The sequence below is a fragment of the Chrysemys picta genome, chromosome 5, assembly GCF_011386835.1.
Source record: "Chrysemys picta bellii isolate R12L10 chromosome 5, ASM1138683v2, whole genome shotgun sequence".
Lineage (NCBI taxonomy): Eukaryota > Metazoa > Chordata > Testudines > Emydidae > Chrysemys > Chrysemys picta.
Window position 1 is genome coordinate 20,422,412 of NC_088795.1, and position 20,352 is coordinate 20,442,763.

General features: G+C 45.3%; 1 long non-coding RNA gene across 1 annotated transcript; it reads right to left on the reverse strand.

Moving 5' to 3' along the window:
• Positions 1–7,339: 7,339 nt before the first annotated feature.
• LOC135983556 (uncharacterized) lies at positions 7,340–18,021 on the reverse strand. The gene is made up of 3 exons (XR_010601239.1): positions 17,845–18,021; positions 14,420–14,551; positions 7,340–8,363 (listed from the first exon to the last, which is right to left on the reverse strand). It is a non-coding gene; the product is annotated as an uncharacterized LOC135983556 (long non-coding RNA).
• Between the last annotated feature and the right edge of the window lie 2,331 nt (positions 18,022–20,352).

Sequence of the window (20,352 nt, forward strand, 5' to 3'; positions counted from 1 at the left end):
CAACCTGGTGTCCAAATGTTTGAAATAAGCATCCCTTCTTGCTCTTTGAACTGTATCATCTTGTAAGGCAGGAGGCACTGTTTGTTTTTATGTTTTTGCACATGTGTGTCCTCAAGAGAAGTGTGCTTGGATATAAATACATGCTAGGACCCACTCTTACTTCTAAGATGCTGCACAAGACAGCAGGGATCAGCACTACAAATTTGTGGAGGGACATTATGTCCTGCAATTTGAAGTTAAAAACCTAAACATCTGTGGGGGGGGAGGGGAAGGGAAGAAGTGAATAGATGCTGAGATGCATGTTTAGAATAAAAATGTCTATCCAAGATATTGCATCTGACTGACTGCCATCCACTGTGGGGTTTATAACCCAGAAATTACAAGAATCTGCAGAAGCAGTGTCATGTGGTTACCACTATTTGAGTTCAGGTCCATTTTGGGGACTAAAGATATTGAACATCAGCATTTTAATGTGTTTTGGGTTATTGTACCTGCACTAAACTCATGAGTAACGAAGTGTCTAGCACTGTCAGACCATTATTGCAGCATCTCTAAGTTCTTTAGGATCTCAACGTAAGAGTAAAAACAGTGGAAGTTTGTGTCCACATTTGTCAGCTGAATGTGTAAGGCAGGGCAAAATTTGGACTTACGTTGAAGGAAATAATGTGTCTAGAGCACAGGGGTATTTAGTGAGGTGCTGGAGGAATGGCATCTTATTCCTCTACCACGCAGCAGGCCAGCAGCCTTGAAAAGGTTCACAAGAGCAGAACTTATAAACTATCAATTATTTAATCTTAAACCCACAACGGATCATTAGATCATCCTACTCTGCCCTCCTGGATAGTCCCACTACATTCCATTTCACCGAATGGTGTTAGGTGGACTAAAAAACATCAGGCAGAAGGCTAAACTGTTGTGTACCACAGACAAACAGAAGAGACCAAGGCACAACCACTGCCAGGGAATGGATGAGATGAGCCCAGATAGTACCGCTCCGGATCTCAGGATTGTGGAGTCTACCATTCCTATGGGGAATGACAAAGACACTGAATCAAGAGGAAGGCTAATTTTAGACAGTGTTTTCTTCCATAGGGGAGAAAAAATGGAATTGCACCAGGTTAAAAAAAAAAAAAAAGTCATTTCTTCATACCTCAATACAATGAAGGGTTAAGCAGGCTCTCATTCTTGGGCTGCCTGCACTGAGAAAACTGATAGACAACACAGCTGATTGCTGGAGCCAATATTAAACTCTTATCCCATTGATAGACAGGGACAATCACAGAAAACCGCATGTTTCACACTTAGGAGAGGCCTAGCATACTCTTACAATGGGCTTTGCACACAGTAACTTTACACCCACAGGACAGCTGTTTGCAGTAGCTGCTCACTGTTGCAAACCTCAAGTCTAGCAGTAGCTGATGTTTTTCTCAGAGGCCCAGCTCCTAGAGTTATGGGATTACATGAACACTCACTTCAGTTGTATAGTGATTTTCTAGCTATCATAATTGCAGAGAAAAGCCTGAACACATGACCTGAGTACACCCAGATGGCTCAGAAACCAGAAAGCAACTAAAAAAATCCAAAGTAATTTAAAGCCTTCATGATTTTTGAATGCTTGGGGTTACTGATAGATACTGCCTACTTCAGGGAAGCAGTTGAGGGTCCCTTGTTTAGACACTCTTGGCCTGATTCTCCTCTCAATTAGGCATACACTGGTGTAAAGTCAGGAGTAACTCCGTTACTTCCAATGGAGCTATACTGGCATAGATCAGAATCAAGATCAAAATTGAAAATGTAGCCAATGCCCCAGCTGCCAAGGTTAAGCCAAGTCCATGGCAGACATGAATCTGCCTGGTGAATCTCATCCCTCCCAGTCTCCCCCTGAGGAAACACAGCTTGACCCAGTGTCTGATTTAAGAAAAAGCTAGAATCAGTGGGGGAACCAAGCATGGCTCCTTCTTGCAGTGTGCCAGCTCAAACCAGAGCTCTTACTTTAACCCGTTTCTTAAAGCAGATTAACCTTGAAAGGCAAGAATAATGTGAATCACCACAACTGAAATGCTGACCATAGGCTCTCCTCTGTTATTATCTGTCTGTCTCTTTTTCTAGGAGAACGATATAGCCTTTGTTAATTAAGTTGCTTAATGGGTGATTTTATAGTCCCCGCCCTGACTTTTGAGAGAAGGGCTTAATTTAACCCTGATAAAGGACTAAATTTAACTTGGTTGGCCTCAGTGAATTCACCAGGGGTGGAACTGGATCAAAGTCTTTTCACATTTCATGCAGCAGTGGAAGGGAGAACCCAGCTTCTTGAACCAGTTTCAAAAGCCAGTCCTCAAAATGGCTGAAAGCGGTTTCATGCCCCTGCTTGAGTTTCCCATAAACATGCATGTGTCTTCTTACAGGGTCTTTCCTACACAGGGGAATCCATGGTTTTTCAGCAGCTAGAAAGCAACCCTCCCAGTCCTAACCCATTAAGCTACTGCATGGTAGGTCAAACAATTTATGGTTCTCTTTCCCTACTCTCAAGCAGGGCCAGCTCCAGGCACCAGCTTACCAAGCAGGTGCTTGGGGTGGCCATTTTGGAGAGGGGCGGCACGTCCAGCTGTTCGGTGGCAATTCGGCGGACGGTCCCTCACTCCTGCTGGGAGCGAAGGACCTCCCGCCGAATTGCCGCCGCGGATCGCAATTGCGGCTTTTTTTGTTTCGTTGTTTTTTTTGTTTGGCTGCTTGGGGCGGCCAAAACCCTGGAGCCGGCCTGCTCTCAAGCAACTGAAGAGTGTTTGCATTTGCAAAGAAAGATAGGGGAGGGAATTTGTAGGAAAAGAGCTAGATGAGTCACCCTTTCCAAAAAATAGTAGTAAGCAGAGAGTCCATAGGGAATGGAAGAGGGGCTGATCAGAGAGGGAAAGAAAAAAAACAAGACCCATGATTGTGGAGGTTAGAAGAGTGTAGAAATAAAGTGAGAATTGCTAAAAGTCAAGCTGAATTAGCTCTACCAAGAGCTCTACTCTTTCTTTATAGAATAAGGATTTAAGGATGGTAGCGCTTGGGCTACTATGCAGTGTGGATAGGAAGGAGATTAAAGATAATGACCCAAAAAAACTAAATGAAACTGAGAAAGCATTCAATAATATGGAACATGTGTTCAAGGCAGTATGGCTGCTGGGAATGAGAGTCTCTAAAAATAGAGGTGGAAAGAGCACATTCAACTTTAAATTAGGGGAAAGAATTTCCATCCCAGACCTGGCACTGCTAGTCCAGTAACAAGGATTTTTAATAAGTGTATATGGTATTGCTCCCACATGACAACTGAAATATTAATGTACATATATTGAAGGGGGGGGAATAATCTAGGTAGTTACAAACCTGTTAGTCTGACCTGACTAGTCTGCAGGTTTTAGAGCAAACTGTGAAAGAAAAATTATATTCATAGAGGTAAATGGTAAGGGGGATGTTATGCTACACTGGTTTACCAGAGCTGGATTATACCAAACTAACCTGACCTGGGCAACCTTGTAGGCCGGAGTGACAGAAATGGGATGGAATTCAAAAGTACAGAGTTCAAGGTCATGCACTTAAGTTTTAATAAGAATTTCTGCCACAAGTTGGGGCTCTTCAATTGGAAGTGAGAGGAGGAAAGAGACCTTGGTGTGTGGGCTGATCACAAAATGTGAGCCACCAGTGCAATGTGACTGTGAAAGAGGCAAATGTGATCCTAGGAGATAATGAGGAGTGGTATTTTCAGTAGAGAGGAAGCAGTATTAATGTTCTTAGACAAGGCATTGTTAAGACCTCATTTAGAATATGGTGTACAAATCTGGTCACCTGTGTTCAGAACCTTAAACTGGAACAGGTACAGACAAGAGCTACTAGAATAATCGGGGAAATGGAGGAACTTTGCTTGTTTAGGCTCTTATGAGAGCCTAAAAGAGCTTAGCTTTAGTCTCAAGAGAAGGCTGAGAGGGGATAAGATTGATTTATAGAGAGCAATTAGAAGGGGTAAATAGCAGTGACAGTCAAAAGCTATTACAGCTAAAGGACAAGAGAACATAGGGCTATAAACTGGCAGTGAACAAATTTAGGCTGGAAGTTAGGTTTCTAACCAGAGGAGAGGTTCTGGAACAGCCTCCCAATGGGAGATGTGGGACAAAACTTAGCAGTTAGAGCAGGACAAATTTAAGTGCACTTGTGTGATGGGTTGCTTGGGCTCACTCTAGTTTGTCTTATGTTCAAGTTCATGCTTCAGCTGGACACTGACTATCAAAAAGATTTCCCTTCTCTTCTCCCTACCCCCACCCCAGTGATGGGATCCCAAGGATGCAACCCGGACAGGGGTACTGCTGAGCTCTCTGGCTTACCATCCTGGGCTTCTTCTCACACTGATGTTATGACAAGCTGATAACCTCTCCCAGACTGCACTTAGACATCCCCAGGCAGGGACACACCCAGCTGAGTTACATGAACGCTTGCAGGGCCGGCTCCAGGCACCAGCCAACCAAGCATGTGCTTGGGGTGGGGCAGCACTTAGGTTGTTTTTGTGGGTTTTTTGGTTTGGCAGGGCAGCGCTGGAGGGTTTTTTTGTTTGCTTGTTTTTGTTTCCATGGGGCAGCACAGCACTTGAGGAGGCGTTATGGGTGTGTTATGGTGGGGCAGCGCTCTTTTTTTTGCTTGGGGGCAGCAAAAAAGTCAGAACTGGCCCTGAATGCTTGTCCCAGCTACTCATGAACTAACATTATATAGAGAGGCTCCAGCCAATTCCCCCCCAGCTCAGGACCCCACAGCTGTACCGTCTTGCCCTCGTCAGAAGTCTGACCAGCATAAGGTTAGAACCCAGGCTGCCCCTCCTTCAATGTGGAGAGGAGATGCACCAGCTTTTGTACACTGAGCAAAGGTTTCCCCAAACACTTCAAGCAAAACACTTAGATAAAATGTCAGACAGGTTTATTAGCTACAGAGATCAATTAAGTGATTAGAACTGGTAGGCATAAGGGGACAGAATGTGCATATTTCTGTTTCCTTTGGTAACAAGCTAAGTACTGCCAAGTTAGTGAACAAATAATCCCCAAGTCAGTGATCAAGAATTTCCCATTGTATGGTACCCGCATAGTTGAGTCAGTTGATTAATTGGGGGTCAGCCACTTGGGCAGAGATCTTTGTATGCCATTAGCAAACTTACAGCACATTTCAGTAACTCTCTCTCAATCTCTCTCTCTCACTATATATATATAAAAAATGTAAAATTGAGATTGTGCTAGTGATCTACACATTTGGACAGAACCATGGGTTTCATATGAAAGGTTACATAGCATGCTGTGTGCTAAATATCACAACCCTATATGGATGAATATGGGGTTACAGGGTGTCATTTTGAGGTAGTGTCATACCCCCCCCATTTTATTCTGAGGGGCATTTTAGTCTTTCCTCTGAAAGATCAGGGATGGCCGTGGCTGGAGATAGGACACTGGGCAGGGCTCTTAAGTTGCATTGAGCACTTGCTCAAGTACTTTCCTGGCTGGTTCTTGCTCCCATGCCCAGGGTCTAACTGGGCACCCGATAGGTGGTTGGGAAGATTTTTCCCCCAGGTAAGATTGGCTATCACCTGGGGTAGGGAGTCCACCTTCCTCAGCAGTGTGGGTCACTGGGCAGGACTGTTTATGTACATCTCACTTAATCATTTCCTTGCCATTGAAGGGGCCTCAGGCACTTGTGCACTTCAGTCCCTCCTATTTGCTACCTACGGCACAGTCTAATTTTGGTTGTTCATTTGGTATGTTGGTGTTTCGTGATAGCTTGTAATTGACAAGGGGGTGACACTAGCTGATCTGGTGGACCCTTGGCCTTAAATTCCATGACTGAGGTGAGAGCCAGGCACACAAGATAGGACCTGTGTACTGGCTGCACTTCCAGATGTAACGTGCATGGTTGGGTCATTACACACAACAAAAAGTCAGTATTTATGTCTTTTTACTGCCTTGCTAGTTGCCAGTCAAAAGAGCCAGCTCGGTTCAAAATCTTCCTTAATTATGGAAGGACCTGATGGCACTCAGCAGAGCACCTGAGGATGTACCTAGATTTAAGTTCATGAGCAGTAGAGGTGGTTGAAATTTTATCAAAATGATTTTCCAATGTAAAGGGCATTTTCAGGGAAAAAGGAAATTCTGAAACAATGTTGCCAAAAAACCTTTAGCTTTTCTGTTGGGCAATTGAAATAAGGCTCCTTGGCTGCCTGTCTGGAAGGGTTGTGTCACTTCCCCCTTAGGCCAGTAAAACTGAGATGCTTTCCTAGCCCTCTCCTCTATGGCTCCCAGCACCCCCACAACTCTGATGCTAGAGGTAGAGAGCCAGGCACTCAGCCTCCCCTCCTCCTACACCCCCAGCTCCAGGGCTGGAGATGCAGAAAGCTCAGTCTGTACCTGCCTCCATTGACTGCCCCAGTTCCCTGCCTCTAGTCCCTGAAACTGATGTAGAAGCTTAATGGTCCAGCTTTCTGCCTCCGGAAGACTTGTCATTCTTCCAGGCAGGCAGCTTGGAGGCCAAAAATGTTTGGTTTGATTCTTCCCAAATTGAGCTTTCCTTGAAATACTAGTCTGTTTATAGGACTATTATCACAACTTGCCCTCATTGGGAGTTTAATTGTAAGAAGTGAAAGTTCATAAAACGTCACTGACTTCTCTAGATGGAAAAAGGTACAAAACAGAGCCAAAACTGAATTAGTCCAAACAAAGGCCTATCAGAACTCCAGGACTGTGTGATGATCATGCTTGGAAAACAAGTGTGGAACTAGAGATCAGAGAACCAAAATTGGTGGACAAAATAATTCTCTGTCCCAGGTAAGAGTGGTAGTGAGCTTGGGAATATTTTGTCTTCCTCAGCAGCATGTGGGTGTGAGTCGCTTGCCAGGATTATCTCTGTATTTTGTTTAATAAATAGTTTCCCTGCCATTGCGAGCAGGGCCAGCTCCAGGGTTTTTGCCATGCCAAGCGGTGGGGGGAGGGGAAGAAAACCTGCAATTGCAATCTGCAGCACTTTGGCAGCAGCTCTACCGCCGCCGCTTCAGTGGCTGGTCCTTTGCTCCAAGAGGGACCCGCTGCCGAATTGCCCCCGAAGAGCTGGATGTGCCACCCCTGTCCATTGGGCTGGTGCCTGGAGCTGGCCCTGATTGCCAGGGCCTCCTGTTCTCTGCCTGGGGCGCACAAGACCCATGGAAGGCTAGACTAGGTACATCACAGCTTCCAGAGCTCATGTGGTAGGATGTGAAAGCAGATATGATATCTTGATGTACAAGACATCGAGAGGAAGTAAAGTTATGAAAAGAGACATCCTCAGTACTACAAAGTACAATAGACTGCAGATTTATTTCAGTAAAATTTTAGACTACAAATTGTCTTAGATATAAAAATTAGTATATCAACTTTCTCTCCAGTTATCCATCATTTATATAGCAAGAAGTGTACTCTTCTCTGTACAAGGGTAGTCTTGGCCATGTTTTATTTCAGGGAGCTGTTACTTTACTTAGTCTGAGTGCCGGTCTGAAGATGAGGCTTCTTGATAGGGAGTCCTGTGAAAATTACATGAGCAACAAGGCCAGCCACCAGATCGGGAACAATATTAGTTAGGTTTGCTCTAACAATGGGCCACTAATGGAGTACACTTTGACAGTAGTCCACACCGTCACAAACCACCTCCTGAATGTTTCTTGAAATCTAGAGGGTTTATTCATTCAGTGGCTCCTAACTTTAGTCTTGGAAAATTTCATCTTTGTTGATGTTGATCCCAACAATCTGGGAAGCACCAGCTGATTTACAGCCAGAGAGGCCAACTCTGCCCAAACTGAAGATGGCATAAGCAGAATCAGGTTTAACCTGCATAACACTAAAACAGGGGACTCTAAGAATCCATCCATAAGTTGTAGTCCTGAAACTTGGGGAAGTTTTCAGCTACATACAATTCATTAATAGGCTAAGAAAGCAATTGTGCCATTTGTCCTTGAAAAGTGATTGTGTACACAAGTCCATACCTTGGCAATATTGATGGCAGCCCCATAAACAGCGGAAACCCCACAGACTTTATCCAGAGGAGGAGCAGCAGCAATTCTTGCTAGGACAGAACTGGGTGCGACTGTATTCTGCGAAGGTGCTGATGAGCCACAGGAAATGGTGAATCTGCTTCCCTTGGCAGGTAAGTCTGTGCAGCATGCAGTTCCTGTGATTCAGAGAAGCAGCTGGGAGACATCCAGACTTGACAGTTCTATAAAGGCATGACTAATGTTGTCAGTGGGTGAAATACAGATAAAGTGAATGTCTCACTGTCTTCAGGCAACAGTTGGTGTCAGGATTCAAATAGGAGCTGCATTCCCCACACTGAGAGAGACAAAGAAAAAGGTGACTTTGCTTCTTAGGAAAAAAAGAAACAGATCTCATCTTAAATAGCTTCTGAACCAAACAGACTCATTAACTGCCAGGCAACAAGTCTGTCTACTGCGGCTTTTCAATCAAGCACTCTTTATTATGCTGTCCTCTGAAAAATTCTGCTTTACCTGTCAGCTGGAGATGGGGAAGCATCATTTTTAGTACTTTAAGTGTACAAAGAATTAGTCACAAAATTAAATAGCATCTAAGCTTTAAGAATTCTCATCTAATCTTTTAGATAATTAACACATTTATACAGTTAAAACTAAATCAAAGAGGTAAAACTTTTGTACTTAAAGCTATTAAAAATCGTAAGCAGAATGATAAATCATGAGTCTCAACTTAAAATATAGGCCCTGTTACCCAAGTTATTAGATTTCCCCTCATTGGAATAGAAATAAGTTTGTGGCCTCCCAGTGCTCATTAGAAGAAAGCAAGGCAGTAGTCCCCCTGCAGAGGGAAAGTTTTGAGATGGCTTTGTACTGAGAAGGCAACCATTTTGAGTAATATATTTTAGAATCTGAGTTAGAGAACCAGAAAAGGCCTAAATAATTAGATTCTCTTCCCCCTCACTGCATGTGGATATGGCACTAATCATTAAGCTGTAGAATAGAAAGCTACATTTTAACTTCATTGCATATTCACACAGTAGCAGCCTGCTCCTATTGAAGTCAATGGTAATACTGCCATTAACTTCAATGGTGCATGAACAAGCCCTAAACTCTTGTGTAATTATGGACAGCTTTTTGGGCTTCCATTTTGAAAATGGAATCCTCATTTCCCATAGCTGGTTTCCACAAAAGTCACTCCTTTGACAACACTCTTGACAATCCCAACTCCTTTGTGGCCAGGAATAACTAGGGGTAATCTATTTTTGGGAAATAACCTTTCAGAACATGTAAAAAGTAACACAGCTACCCCTCTGATACTTTCAGAACATGGTCATCTGGGGCCACTATCTGTACAGAAATGAAAGGACACATCAACCCTGGAATGTGCACAGGCTTCTGTAAAACAGTTGGTTCCACAATTATTGGAGCCCATTTATTGTTTTGTATTCTCATTACAGGTGATTGCAGTGTTCCTAGTGGTTTATTAGGTATGCATTTAGACCCCAGTCTTTCATCCTCTGCTCACATTTGATATTTTCTGTCAGGTTTGTCAGCCTTGTACTCAGCACTCAAGAGGACTAAATTCACTTTTAGGATGCCTCCAGCTTTTAGTTTTCTAGAAATCGAGTCCCAACTGTGAGTACACATAACATTGTTCTATTCTAGTAACTTGTCAGCTAAGTTTTTTTTTTTTAAAGAACACAGTTTATTGGCATGAAACTGTCTAGAAAGGAATTTCTCAGGTTATCATTCAGAATATTAGCATAGGAGATTTCAGGTGTAATATCTGTACATTTGTATGGCTACTTGCCAAGTGGATTAAGTGCCTGAGTTTTAAAGATAGGCTCAATTGCCCACCTAATGACAACTGCATGCACAAATCAAAGTATTTGCATGGAGAAATGGCAAATTTTGCATGAAGTCAGTTTACATCCACAAATATCTTATTCCATACTAAATTCTGCAAAATTACAATGCAACTAATTTTGAAAATCAGGCCCAAAGTGTTTAAGTTCTAGTCTTTGTAGATTTTTATTCAAATTGAAAAGGTCACATCTTTCTGGGATCAAGAAGCACAATATTTTCATTGCTCAGGACTTGCTACTTGAGCTAACAGCTTAGTTCACTGCAGCCATTCCCCTAGCATCAACAGCTATACTGGTATAAAAGATTATTCTGATTCAGGAAGCAACACAAGATAGACCATTATAAGGCACTTTCATACTAGCATAACTATATTACAACAAAAACCATGCCCCTAACTTGTAGTTTAGATTACCTAAAATATCTTGCATTTCATGATAAGGTGATTCTCCTTGTAGAAGAATAAATATTAGGATTTTGGGTTCCTCACTGAAATCCAACATACTCTTGAGAGCAGCAAATTCCAGAACTTTTGCATCCAATACAGCATTTGCTATGAATTCCTGGATTATATTGACACTGGCAGATCAAATGGCAGCTTTCAGGCCTCAGCCAAGCACTAACAAATTCATTGCTGGAAGCCAGTCCAGCTTACCTGTGTGTTGGTATAATTAATATGGGTAGTGGACTTTCATAAAGACTAAATGCATTGTAAGGCTTGCAAGTTGCTACCATGTATGAATCTTACTTCTAATGTAGATAGACCATACCTATAAAATGGTATTTTGTTTGCTATAGAGCAAACACTTAAGTATTTGTTTTGAACTATGCAATTAAAGAAAAAAGGGATTTAGCACTAGGTAAAGCTATGAAAGTCATTCCTAATGGGCAAGAGGACCTACCAAAACTAAATGGGCCACGGATCACCACAATATAAAGACTTATTAATTGCTCCTGCATGGGCTAGGTGCAAAAGGGCTCATCCCATCAGCTTGAATTCTGGAAGAAGGAAATAAAGATAAATTTTAAAAAAAGTGTTCATGGCAGCTCTTTGAAGTTGACTCACAGGGCTGAAGCTAGGAAGCAGAGATCCTTGTGGTCATCTGTAAGCACTGAATGCAGATGGACCCCCACTGTCAACTTTTAATACCATAGACTAAACTCATTTGTTGATTCCTTTGCCTGCTTTAACCTGTAAATAACTCATTTATTTTTCCTAGTTAAATCCTTAGTTGGCTATAGGCTGGCTACAAGCGTGGTCTTTGGTGTGAGCTCTGACCTAGGGTAAGTGGTCCCTTGGGACTGCAAGCAACCTGAATCTCATGATCTTTGGTGTATGGCAACCAACTATCTCTAAGGTTTCAGAGTAGCAGCCGTGTTAGTCTGTATCCGCAAAAAGAAGAACAGGAGGACTTGTGGCACCTTAGAGACTAACAAATTTATTAGAGCATAAGCTTTCGTGGACTATAGCCCACTTCTTCGGATGCATATAGAATGGAACATATATTGAGGAGATATATATACACACATACAGAGAGCATAAACAGGTGGGAGTTGTCTTACCACCTCTGAGAGGCCAATTAATTAAGAGAAAAAAACTTTTGAAGTGATAATCAAGCTAGCCCAGCACAGACAGACAGTTAGATAACAAGTGTGAGAATACTTACAAGGGGAGATAGATTTCAATGTTTGTAATGGCCCAACCATTCCCAGTCCTTATTCAAACCGGAGTTGATTGTGTCTAGTTTGCATATCAATTCTAGCTCAGCAGTTTCTCGTTGGAGTCTGTTTTTGAAGTTTTTCTGTTGTAATATAGCCACCCGCAGGTCTGTCACTGAATGACCAGACAGGTTATCTGTCAACTATCTCTAAGTTCAGCTTGCCTGGGTGACAAGACAGACTGGAGTGCCCAATGGACTGACTGGTATAGTACTTCTGGAGTTCGTTTGTTACTAGGTTGATGAAGTCTAATTCTAGTTCATACAACCAGTTTGAGGTGTCTGCACTGCTTTTTGACACTCTGCTCTGAGTTAGACACTGTTGTAAACCACCCCAGACAGCGTGGCATACATCCCAACATTTTGTCTCTTGTTGTTCAACAGTTAGTAGCCAGACCCCAAGTAATGTGAAGGTGGGTGTGGCTATCTAAGGGTACCTATGCACTAACAACTGTACATGTGTCCATGGCCCTCTGTTGTCCACACCTAAACTCCAGAAGGATGTGTCTGAAGGGTGAGTAGGCTAGTATGTCTGAGGGGTGTGGGTAAACACCTTCCTTCCATACCTGTGCCAGTTTGCAGCATGGATGGGGGTAAGGGACAAACTAGAGACCTGGCACTAGTAGTTCTCCACCCTCATTCCCACTACATACCAAACCTTTTCTACTTGACTGTTACCCAATCTGTAAAGTGCCCTGTGACCCCATTTTCACTAGTAATAGCATGTTGCACTGACCATATCAGAACTGCTTTCCACTGCACTCTTCACAGGTGACAATGGACCATAAGAATGGCCGTACTGGCTCAGACCAAAGGTCCATCTAGCCCAGTATCCTGTCTTCTGACAGTGGCCAATGCCAGGTGCCCCAGATGGAATGAACAGAACAGGTGATCATCAAGTGATCCTTTCCCTGTCGTTCATTCCCAGCTTCTGGCAAACAGAGGCTAGGGACACCATCCCTGTCCATACTGGCTAATAGCTATTGATGGACCTATCCTCCATGATTTTATCTAGTTTTTTGAACCCTGTTATAGTCTTGGCCTTCACAACATCCTCTGGCAAAGAGGATCACAGGTTGACTGTTGACATTGTGTGAAAATTGCCTTTTTGTTTTAAACTGGTTGCTTATTATTTCATTTGGTAACCCCTAGTTCTTGTGTTATGAGAAGGAGTATGTAACACTTCCCTATTCACTTTCTCCACACCAGTCATGATTTTAATAGACCTCTACCATATCCCCCCCTTAGTCATCTATTTTCCAAGCTGAAAAGGCCATCTTATTAATCTCTCCTCATACAGAAGCTGTTCCATACCCCTAATCATTTTTATTGCTGATATAAATTAAGGGGGGGTAGCTCCCTTTTATGGACACCCATTCAGCCAGCTATGAAAGTCTGTTAGTAGCTGTTCTCTACTTGCTTTACCTGTAAAGGGTTAACAAGTCCACAGGTAAAAGGAAGGGAGTGGGCACCTGACCAAAAGAGCCAATGGGAGGGCTAGAATTTTTTTAAAATTGGGGGGGGGAAAATTCCCCCGTCTCATTCAGAGACGAGACACATAGAAGCAATGCTACAAGAAGCTTTAAGCCAAGTATGGAAAATTAGATCATACCTAGAAGTCCTTATTTGAAACCCCAGATATGCAAATAGATCAGGAAGTGTCTAGAAAGACATGATTTGGTTTATCTGTTTATGTCTTATTGGCTAGCAGACTCCTCTGTGCTAACCCCAAATGCTTGTAAGCATTAAACTGGACCTCAAGAATAACCTTCTTGATGTTTAATTTCTGTAAGTGGGGTTTTTAAATCTAGCAAAATCCCAAGTTCCAAATGTATTTTGTTTAATAAAATTTACCTTTAAGAACAGGATTGGATTTGTCCCCAAGAGGTTTGTGCCTATGATGTTTAATTAGCTGGTGGCAACAGCTGATCTCCTTTGTTTTCTTCTCAGCTCTTCCCCAAAGGGAGACAGGGGTGAAAGGGCTTAAGGGTACCCCACAGGAAGGAATTCCCAAGTGTTCCTTCCTGGGTCCAAAGGGATTTTTGCACTTGGGTGGTGGCAGCATCTACCCATCCAAGGTCAGAGAGAAGCCCTAACCTTGGAAGTTTACTACAAGCCTGGAGTGGCCAGTATTAATTTTTAGAGTCCTTGTGGGCCCCCCCACCTTCTGCACGCAAAGCGCCAGAGTGGGGAAAAATAGCTTTGACAGTTGCCCTTTTCCAATACACCTCTACCTCGAGGTAACACGACCCGATATAACACAGTAAAGCAGTGCTCCGGGGGCAGGGCTGTGTACTCAGGTGGCTCAAAGCAAGTTCAATATAACATGGTTTCACCTATAATGCAGTAAGATTTTTTTGGCTCCGAGGACAGCATTATAGCGAGGTAGAGGTGTTTATCTTAAATGGAGCAACAACATGTGCCTACAGTATTCGAGATGTGGGTATTACATGGATTTATATAGAGGCAATATGATTTTTCTGTCTTATCTATCCCTTTTAGATATGCCCAGCATTCTGTTCACTTTTTTGACTGCTGCTGTACATTGAGTGAATGTTTCCAGAGAAACATCCACAATGACTCCAAGATCTTTCTTGAGGGGTAAGATCTAATTCAGACCCCATCATTTTATATGTATAGTTGGGATTATGTCTAGCAATGGGCGTTACTTTGCATTTATCAACAGTGAATTTCATCTGTCATTTTGTTGGCCAGTCACCCAGTTTCAAGAGATCCTTTTGTAGGTCTTTGCAGTCTGCCTGGGACTTAACTATTTTGAGTAGTTTTGTATCATATGCAAATTTTGCCACCTCACCGTTTACCCCTTTTTCCAGATCCTGCTCCGAGAGCCGCCACCTGGCCCACCAACCACATCCAGATGTGGATGAATGTGTGGTGGAAGTACAGTGTCCTCTACGGCTTCTCCTGGAGTGGCAGGAACAGTCACCTGTATCAAGAAATTTCACTGAGTAAGAGCGGCTGGGGAGCAGATTCCAGACCAGGACCAGAATGAAACAAACAATGGAGGCTCCCATGCAAGATGCAAAACACTCCAACAGTTGCTCCAGGTGGGCTTATTGTACATGCCCCTTCTTCAAGGAGCATGGCTGAGTGCTGTCAACTGCTTCCAATGCGCAGCTAGAAGCCAGTCATGACCCCCTCCTCAACCCTGTCAGACCATGAGGCAGATGGGATGCTGATGAGGCATCAGGGACTGTGGAGGATGCCCTGGAAGACAAGTAGCATGTTTCTTTGTACCCAGTTGAGGAAGACCACCCCACCCTCACCCCAATGAGCCTAGGGGAGGACCCCCAAGTCATGGCAGGAACCAGAGCCTCCAACTGGTAAGTTAAAATGCACCCTCCCTTTGACAGAGGCCCATCAGTGATTTACTATTGTGTATCAAAAATTCTCATCAGGCCGGACATGCTCACTACAGCTAATACAGTGTTGTCCTGATAGATAGCCAAAAGGTGGCATATAATGGATCACTGGAAAACAACTCACTGATCATTAATATATTTACATGATGGATGGGGTGTGCGCAAATAGTTATAGCTATACTAGAATGATGCGCCTAAAATTAGACAAGGAATACATAAACACAGCATGCCTTAGACAAAGTACTGTGTATTTGCTTGCCTGACCAGCTCGGTCGTCAGGCAGAGACAATGAAGGTACATTTACATAAAAAGGTAAACAGCCACCTACCTAGAGAGTAGGGGAGACACCCTCTTTGCTATAAGGACCCTCAAATGATAAGCAATTGCATCAACTAATTGTATACATGACTATATGATTAAGGCCCTACTTAACTTGCAATATTGTGGATTCAACAATATTAGGCTTCCAGTGCCATTTTGACAGTGGGAGCCCTGGGTGGCTACTCTAAATTACAGAGTAGTAATGGACTTTATTACTGTAAATAAGGTCCATTACTACTTTCCCACCATTTTCCATGGCTTGTCTACAATTCAGCTGCAATTTTTGCACACAATTCAAATACAGCCTTATGTACTATAAGAGTGCATCAAGTGAGGTCTTGTATGAAAGCCTTTGATACACTGGTTATTCATATTTTGAAACCTCTATATTGCACTATGGAGATTTATGGATACTCAGATATTATACTTTACACTATTGCCCATCCTGCAGCCATCTTCCTGTTGCCAGTCTTTTAGTTTTACGCAAGTCCTGCCTGGTCTCACAGGTGAGAGCTTGCTTCCAATTAGCAACCCCCTCATAGCCTACCTCTCCCCTATTTGCTGCTTAATTGGGCCTGCCTAGCCTAATTTAACCCTTGAGGGCTCATGTGGGGAGTACACCATCACCAGGACAAAAAGACATTTGAGTTATCCATGACTGATGGGATTCAAGAGGCCTGGTCTCTCAAAATCCCAGAACATTGGATCCTTCAACCAAGGAGGTTCAAGCATCTGGGTAGTGATTGCAGTTGAGAAACTGCTTAGGTGAGGATTTTTACTTGCTGAAGTTTAATTTGGTCTTACAAGACTTTTTTCCACTTTTGTCACCCTTTCTAGCATTACTGCTTATACTTGGAGTCACTTAAACCTGTCACCTATTGTTTAGTGCACTTTTACGATAAACCAATTCAGTGCTGTGATTAAATTTAGAGTTATTGTTAACCACAATTCATGAGTTATTGTTACCATCTCTTTAAAGGAGCAGCAAGCTTAGTTTCTGATTGTTCCAAGAGAAGGTGGGCCACTGCAGGGAAATGTCTCTGGGGAACGGAGGAGTAGGGGGTTTGTTGGTTAGTGGCAAGGTTTGGATTGACAGTCCTGAAGAGTTTCCTGACAAAAGGGACAGGGACATCAGGGAGATGTCATACAACTTAGCAAGGGTAAAACTCACTTGCTGAGGCGGAGAGGGGTAACATAGTAACTCAATTCTGGGAACCTTGGCTGATTATCCCATTGACAGCTGGTTTGGAAGAAATTCAGGCATGAGAGTGTGTTTGTGTCACACTGCAAGAAGTGGGCAGTGAAGCCGGGGTGACCCACATGCTTATCTGCGGGCTATTGGTGTCCAGCCTGAGAGTCACAGCAGTATAGCATTTAAGACCCCCAGAGCTGCAAGGGGATGGGGTGGGAGTTACATAATTTCTTACTGGTGTGGATTGAACCCCAGAATGTTATGCCTCCACCCTCCCCACCAATATCCTCTTGCTCCATAGATTCCAGATTTTAAGATCTAGGGCATTGGAAGCATCATGCATTCATTCTTCCTCTCTGGATAATGTGCCATGCATTGCTATGTCTGAGTTTGACTTGCCGTGCTAAACCAAAGCATTGTCACAGCCCATCCCCCTTACCAAACTCCTCCAGCTTTCCCTCCTGCATCCAGTCCTCCCTCTGGTCCATCCCAGTTATCAATGATTGTATTGATTTCTGACAAACTAGTATTATGCATTTAGCTGAAGTTACAGCTTAAAAAAATCAGATTATTAATGATAATAGTTGTGCCCCTGTATCTATGCATTTCTTGGCCAGCAGTGAGGCAGTAGTGGCCTGAAGGTACAAAAAGGCCTCACTATTTTGAGATTGAGAGAGTTAAGACCTTACACTGGGTTTACAGGGCAGTCATTTTACCTGGCACATGAAAGTGACCCATGACTAACTAAGCATGGGAAAGGTGACCCAAACCCTTCCTAAAAGGTGGTCATTAGATAAAGGCATGAATAGAGACCAGAACCCTGAGTGGGGAAAAGGAGAGACCTACAGTCCCTCACTAGCCAGGGGAATTTTTGCTCAGCAGTTGCCTGGGGCCCAAGAGAAACTAGATTTTTTGGGGGGCAGGGTTAGTGGGTTGGTAGTGTCCCTCCCCCTCAGTGGGAGACCACTACACCTCATTACTCCCCTGGGGCACCACCCTCTATCAGGGATTAGATCTTAGGTGGGACAGTTCACTTCAATAATCTCAAGGAGCCTAAACCCCCAGGCAGGGCAAAGCAAGCAGTTTAGAGGCCCAGACCCGAGAGAGAAACAGGCCTCTGAACCTAAGATGGCAAAGCTACCAACCCACGGTGGAGTTAGCAGCAGAACACAGGGGAAAATCCAGGTCCACTCTACTCCAGCCCAGGACCCCACCCATGAGAGTGTTCCACCACTGGCTCAGCAGGGAGCCAACCAGAACACATTGACCAGCATTCTGGCAGCCACAGAACTAAACTATAATCAGCTATCTCTAGGTACTTCCTACTCTCCCCCCATAAGGTACCTGCAGCTCAGGGTCATCATCCTTCATCTCCTGAAGGTATACAGCAAACAACAATCCCAGCAGCTCTTCTCCTAGGCCAGTCTCATCCTCGGGTAGAACACAGTGGTAATTCCACTTCAAGCTCTAGAGCAGCCATCTGCTCCCTTTCCTAGCTCAGACTGAACTACAGTAGAGGTTCTGCCTTTTATACTTCCTGTCCCACCCCTTAGCCTCCTGCAGGAGGGGTGAGCCCAGCCTGGCTCCTCCCACCAGGGATCAGAGAGTGGACCCGCCCCTTCCAGCTCAGTGGGAGGCCACTCCATCTCACTTGACGGATGGAGGCACTAAACCATTGTTGCACAGAGAGGTGAATCACACAGGGCATTTAAAAGGTGTGAAACAGAAAGAGACCTGAGCCCATATTTAAGCATGGTCCTTGAGCTTCCGATATGTAATGGATACCCAAATCATTTGTTTGGAGGCAAAGGACCTTGATCATTATTTACAGGGAGGTCCTTCTACTTGGCACTTCTAGGGGGCTTAAGCCCACTGAAACAAGTGTTTAAGACCCGAGCCCTCATTACGGGGAAGCGGGGGCATGCATGCAGTGTGTCTCCATCCTTTCTCCGGGGCTTTTTCTTCCCTTCCACTAATCCTTTGGTGCTTCTGTGGTCTTGTCCACTTTGTCTTTAGAGTTGCTAGAAAGAGAGTGCGAGAGAGAGAGAGACAGAAGATTAGGTGTGGGCTGAATGGATATATGATTACAAGGTCAATTTAGATTAATCTGACAAGCCTCTCCTGCCTCCTTGAACCCAAACTCCTAACCTTCCTTATCTGTCTGTGTACCCTGGGGAGCAGCCTGGTTTTGCGGGGGAGCTGCTGGACTGGAGATCAGCTCCTGTCATCTGCTTTGAGAGTAGAGACCCCCCAATTCCCTGCAATACCTGCCCAGAGGAGTTAACCTATAAATTGGGGTGGGGAGCTGAGACCACTGCACCCTTCTATTGCTCCCCACCCACTCCTTTCTGCCAGGGGCTCTCTGTGCCCCACTTCTTCCACCCCTCATGCTGGGACCCCCCCACCCTCCTCCAGCTTGGAGTCGGTCGCACCTCCCGCCCCATCGGTGTGCTCTGACCCACTTCTCTCCCCTCCCCCACCCAGGGCTGGGAGCCAGCTCTTTCCACATCCCAGGATGAGACCGCCACTCCTCCCCACTCTGTGCGCACGCCCCCAGTCCTCTGGCCCTCCCCTCCCCTGGGACTGCACCCCCAGTCCCCATGCTGTCCCCTGGCTACTCATCATAGGTGCAGTGAGTCCGGACTCTGATCGTGGTGTCAGCACCGTCACCGATCAGGCAGTGGAAACCAGGGCCTCGGCACATTTGGGTGGGATGCAGACCCCACCCCCATTCAGGTCCCTCAGCATCATCATGTTCTGGGGACACAGAGAGAGAGAGACGGGAGCCTGGATGCATGGGGCCCATTCCCTACAACCCCCACTCCCAGGGGCTGGGATCTGCAGAGCCCCTAAAGGAGTCATCCCAGATGCCTGGGTCTCATTCCCTCCCCCTCTCCCCAGGAGCTACAGAGCCCCTGCCTGGATGTCTGGCTCACATTCTCTCCCCATGGGCCTGGCAGCACTGTCGTCCCTCTCCCAAGAGAGCTGCCTTGGACACCTGGGTCTGTTTCCCTTGCTACATCCCTCAGCCCCACCCCTGGGCCTGGCAGCAGTGTGGTTCTGCCACTAAGGGAGTCCTCCCGGATGCCTGGGTCCCATTCCATCCCTGTGGGGGCTGGAGGAACATGGGTGGAGGGGGGGGGGCAGAGAGGTCATAGGAAAGTGAGCATGGGAAGGGTCACAAAGGGTGGAGAGGAAGGGGACATGAAGGATTAGGGAGCATGGGGGGCTTGGCGGAGTGGAGGACAAAGAGGGTGAGGGGGTTATAGCGGTGGAGGGGGCGCTTGGGGTTTGGAGGTCCTGGGAGGAGAAATAGTTAGGTGTGGAGGGGGTCTGGGGAAGGGAGAGGGCACTGGGGCATTGCCGGATTGGGTTGTGTGGGGGGTAGGGGAGCAGCAGAGGCACCAGGGAGCACTGGGGAGGGCAGCAGCGGGGTCACTGGGGGACCCACTTGTGCTGGATGCCTGGAATCTGGCAGAAAAGGGCCCCTTGGCAAAGTCCCCAGCTTCCCTGGCCTCCTCATACCCGAACTGGCACTAATTGGTGACCGACACCATGTCTGACCTTCCAGGAGAGTGGGGTCACAGCCAGTCCAGAGCATGACATCTCCAGAGGTGCTATCTCTGATCTGGCCCCAGGGCAGGGAGGCAGACTGGTTGGCTCGGGAGTGTGTGTGTGGTGGTGGTGGGGGAATGGGACACGGGGCCTTTCCTCTGTAGGGGACGCCAGCTCCAACCCAGACCCCAAGTAGGATCTGCAGAGACACACGCTGAGTGGGGGGCCGTGGGCAGCCAGGCACCGTGCTGGCTTCATCAGCACCTGCTCCCCGGACAAAGCCCATGACAGACCCAC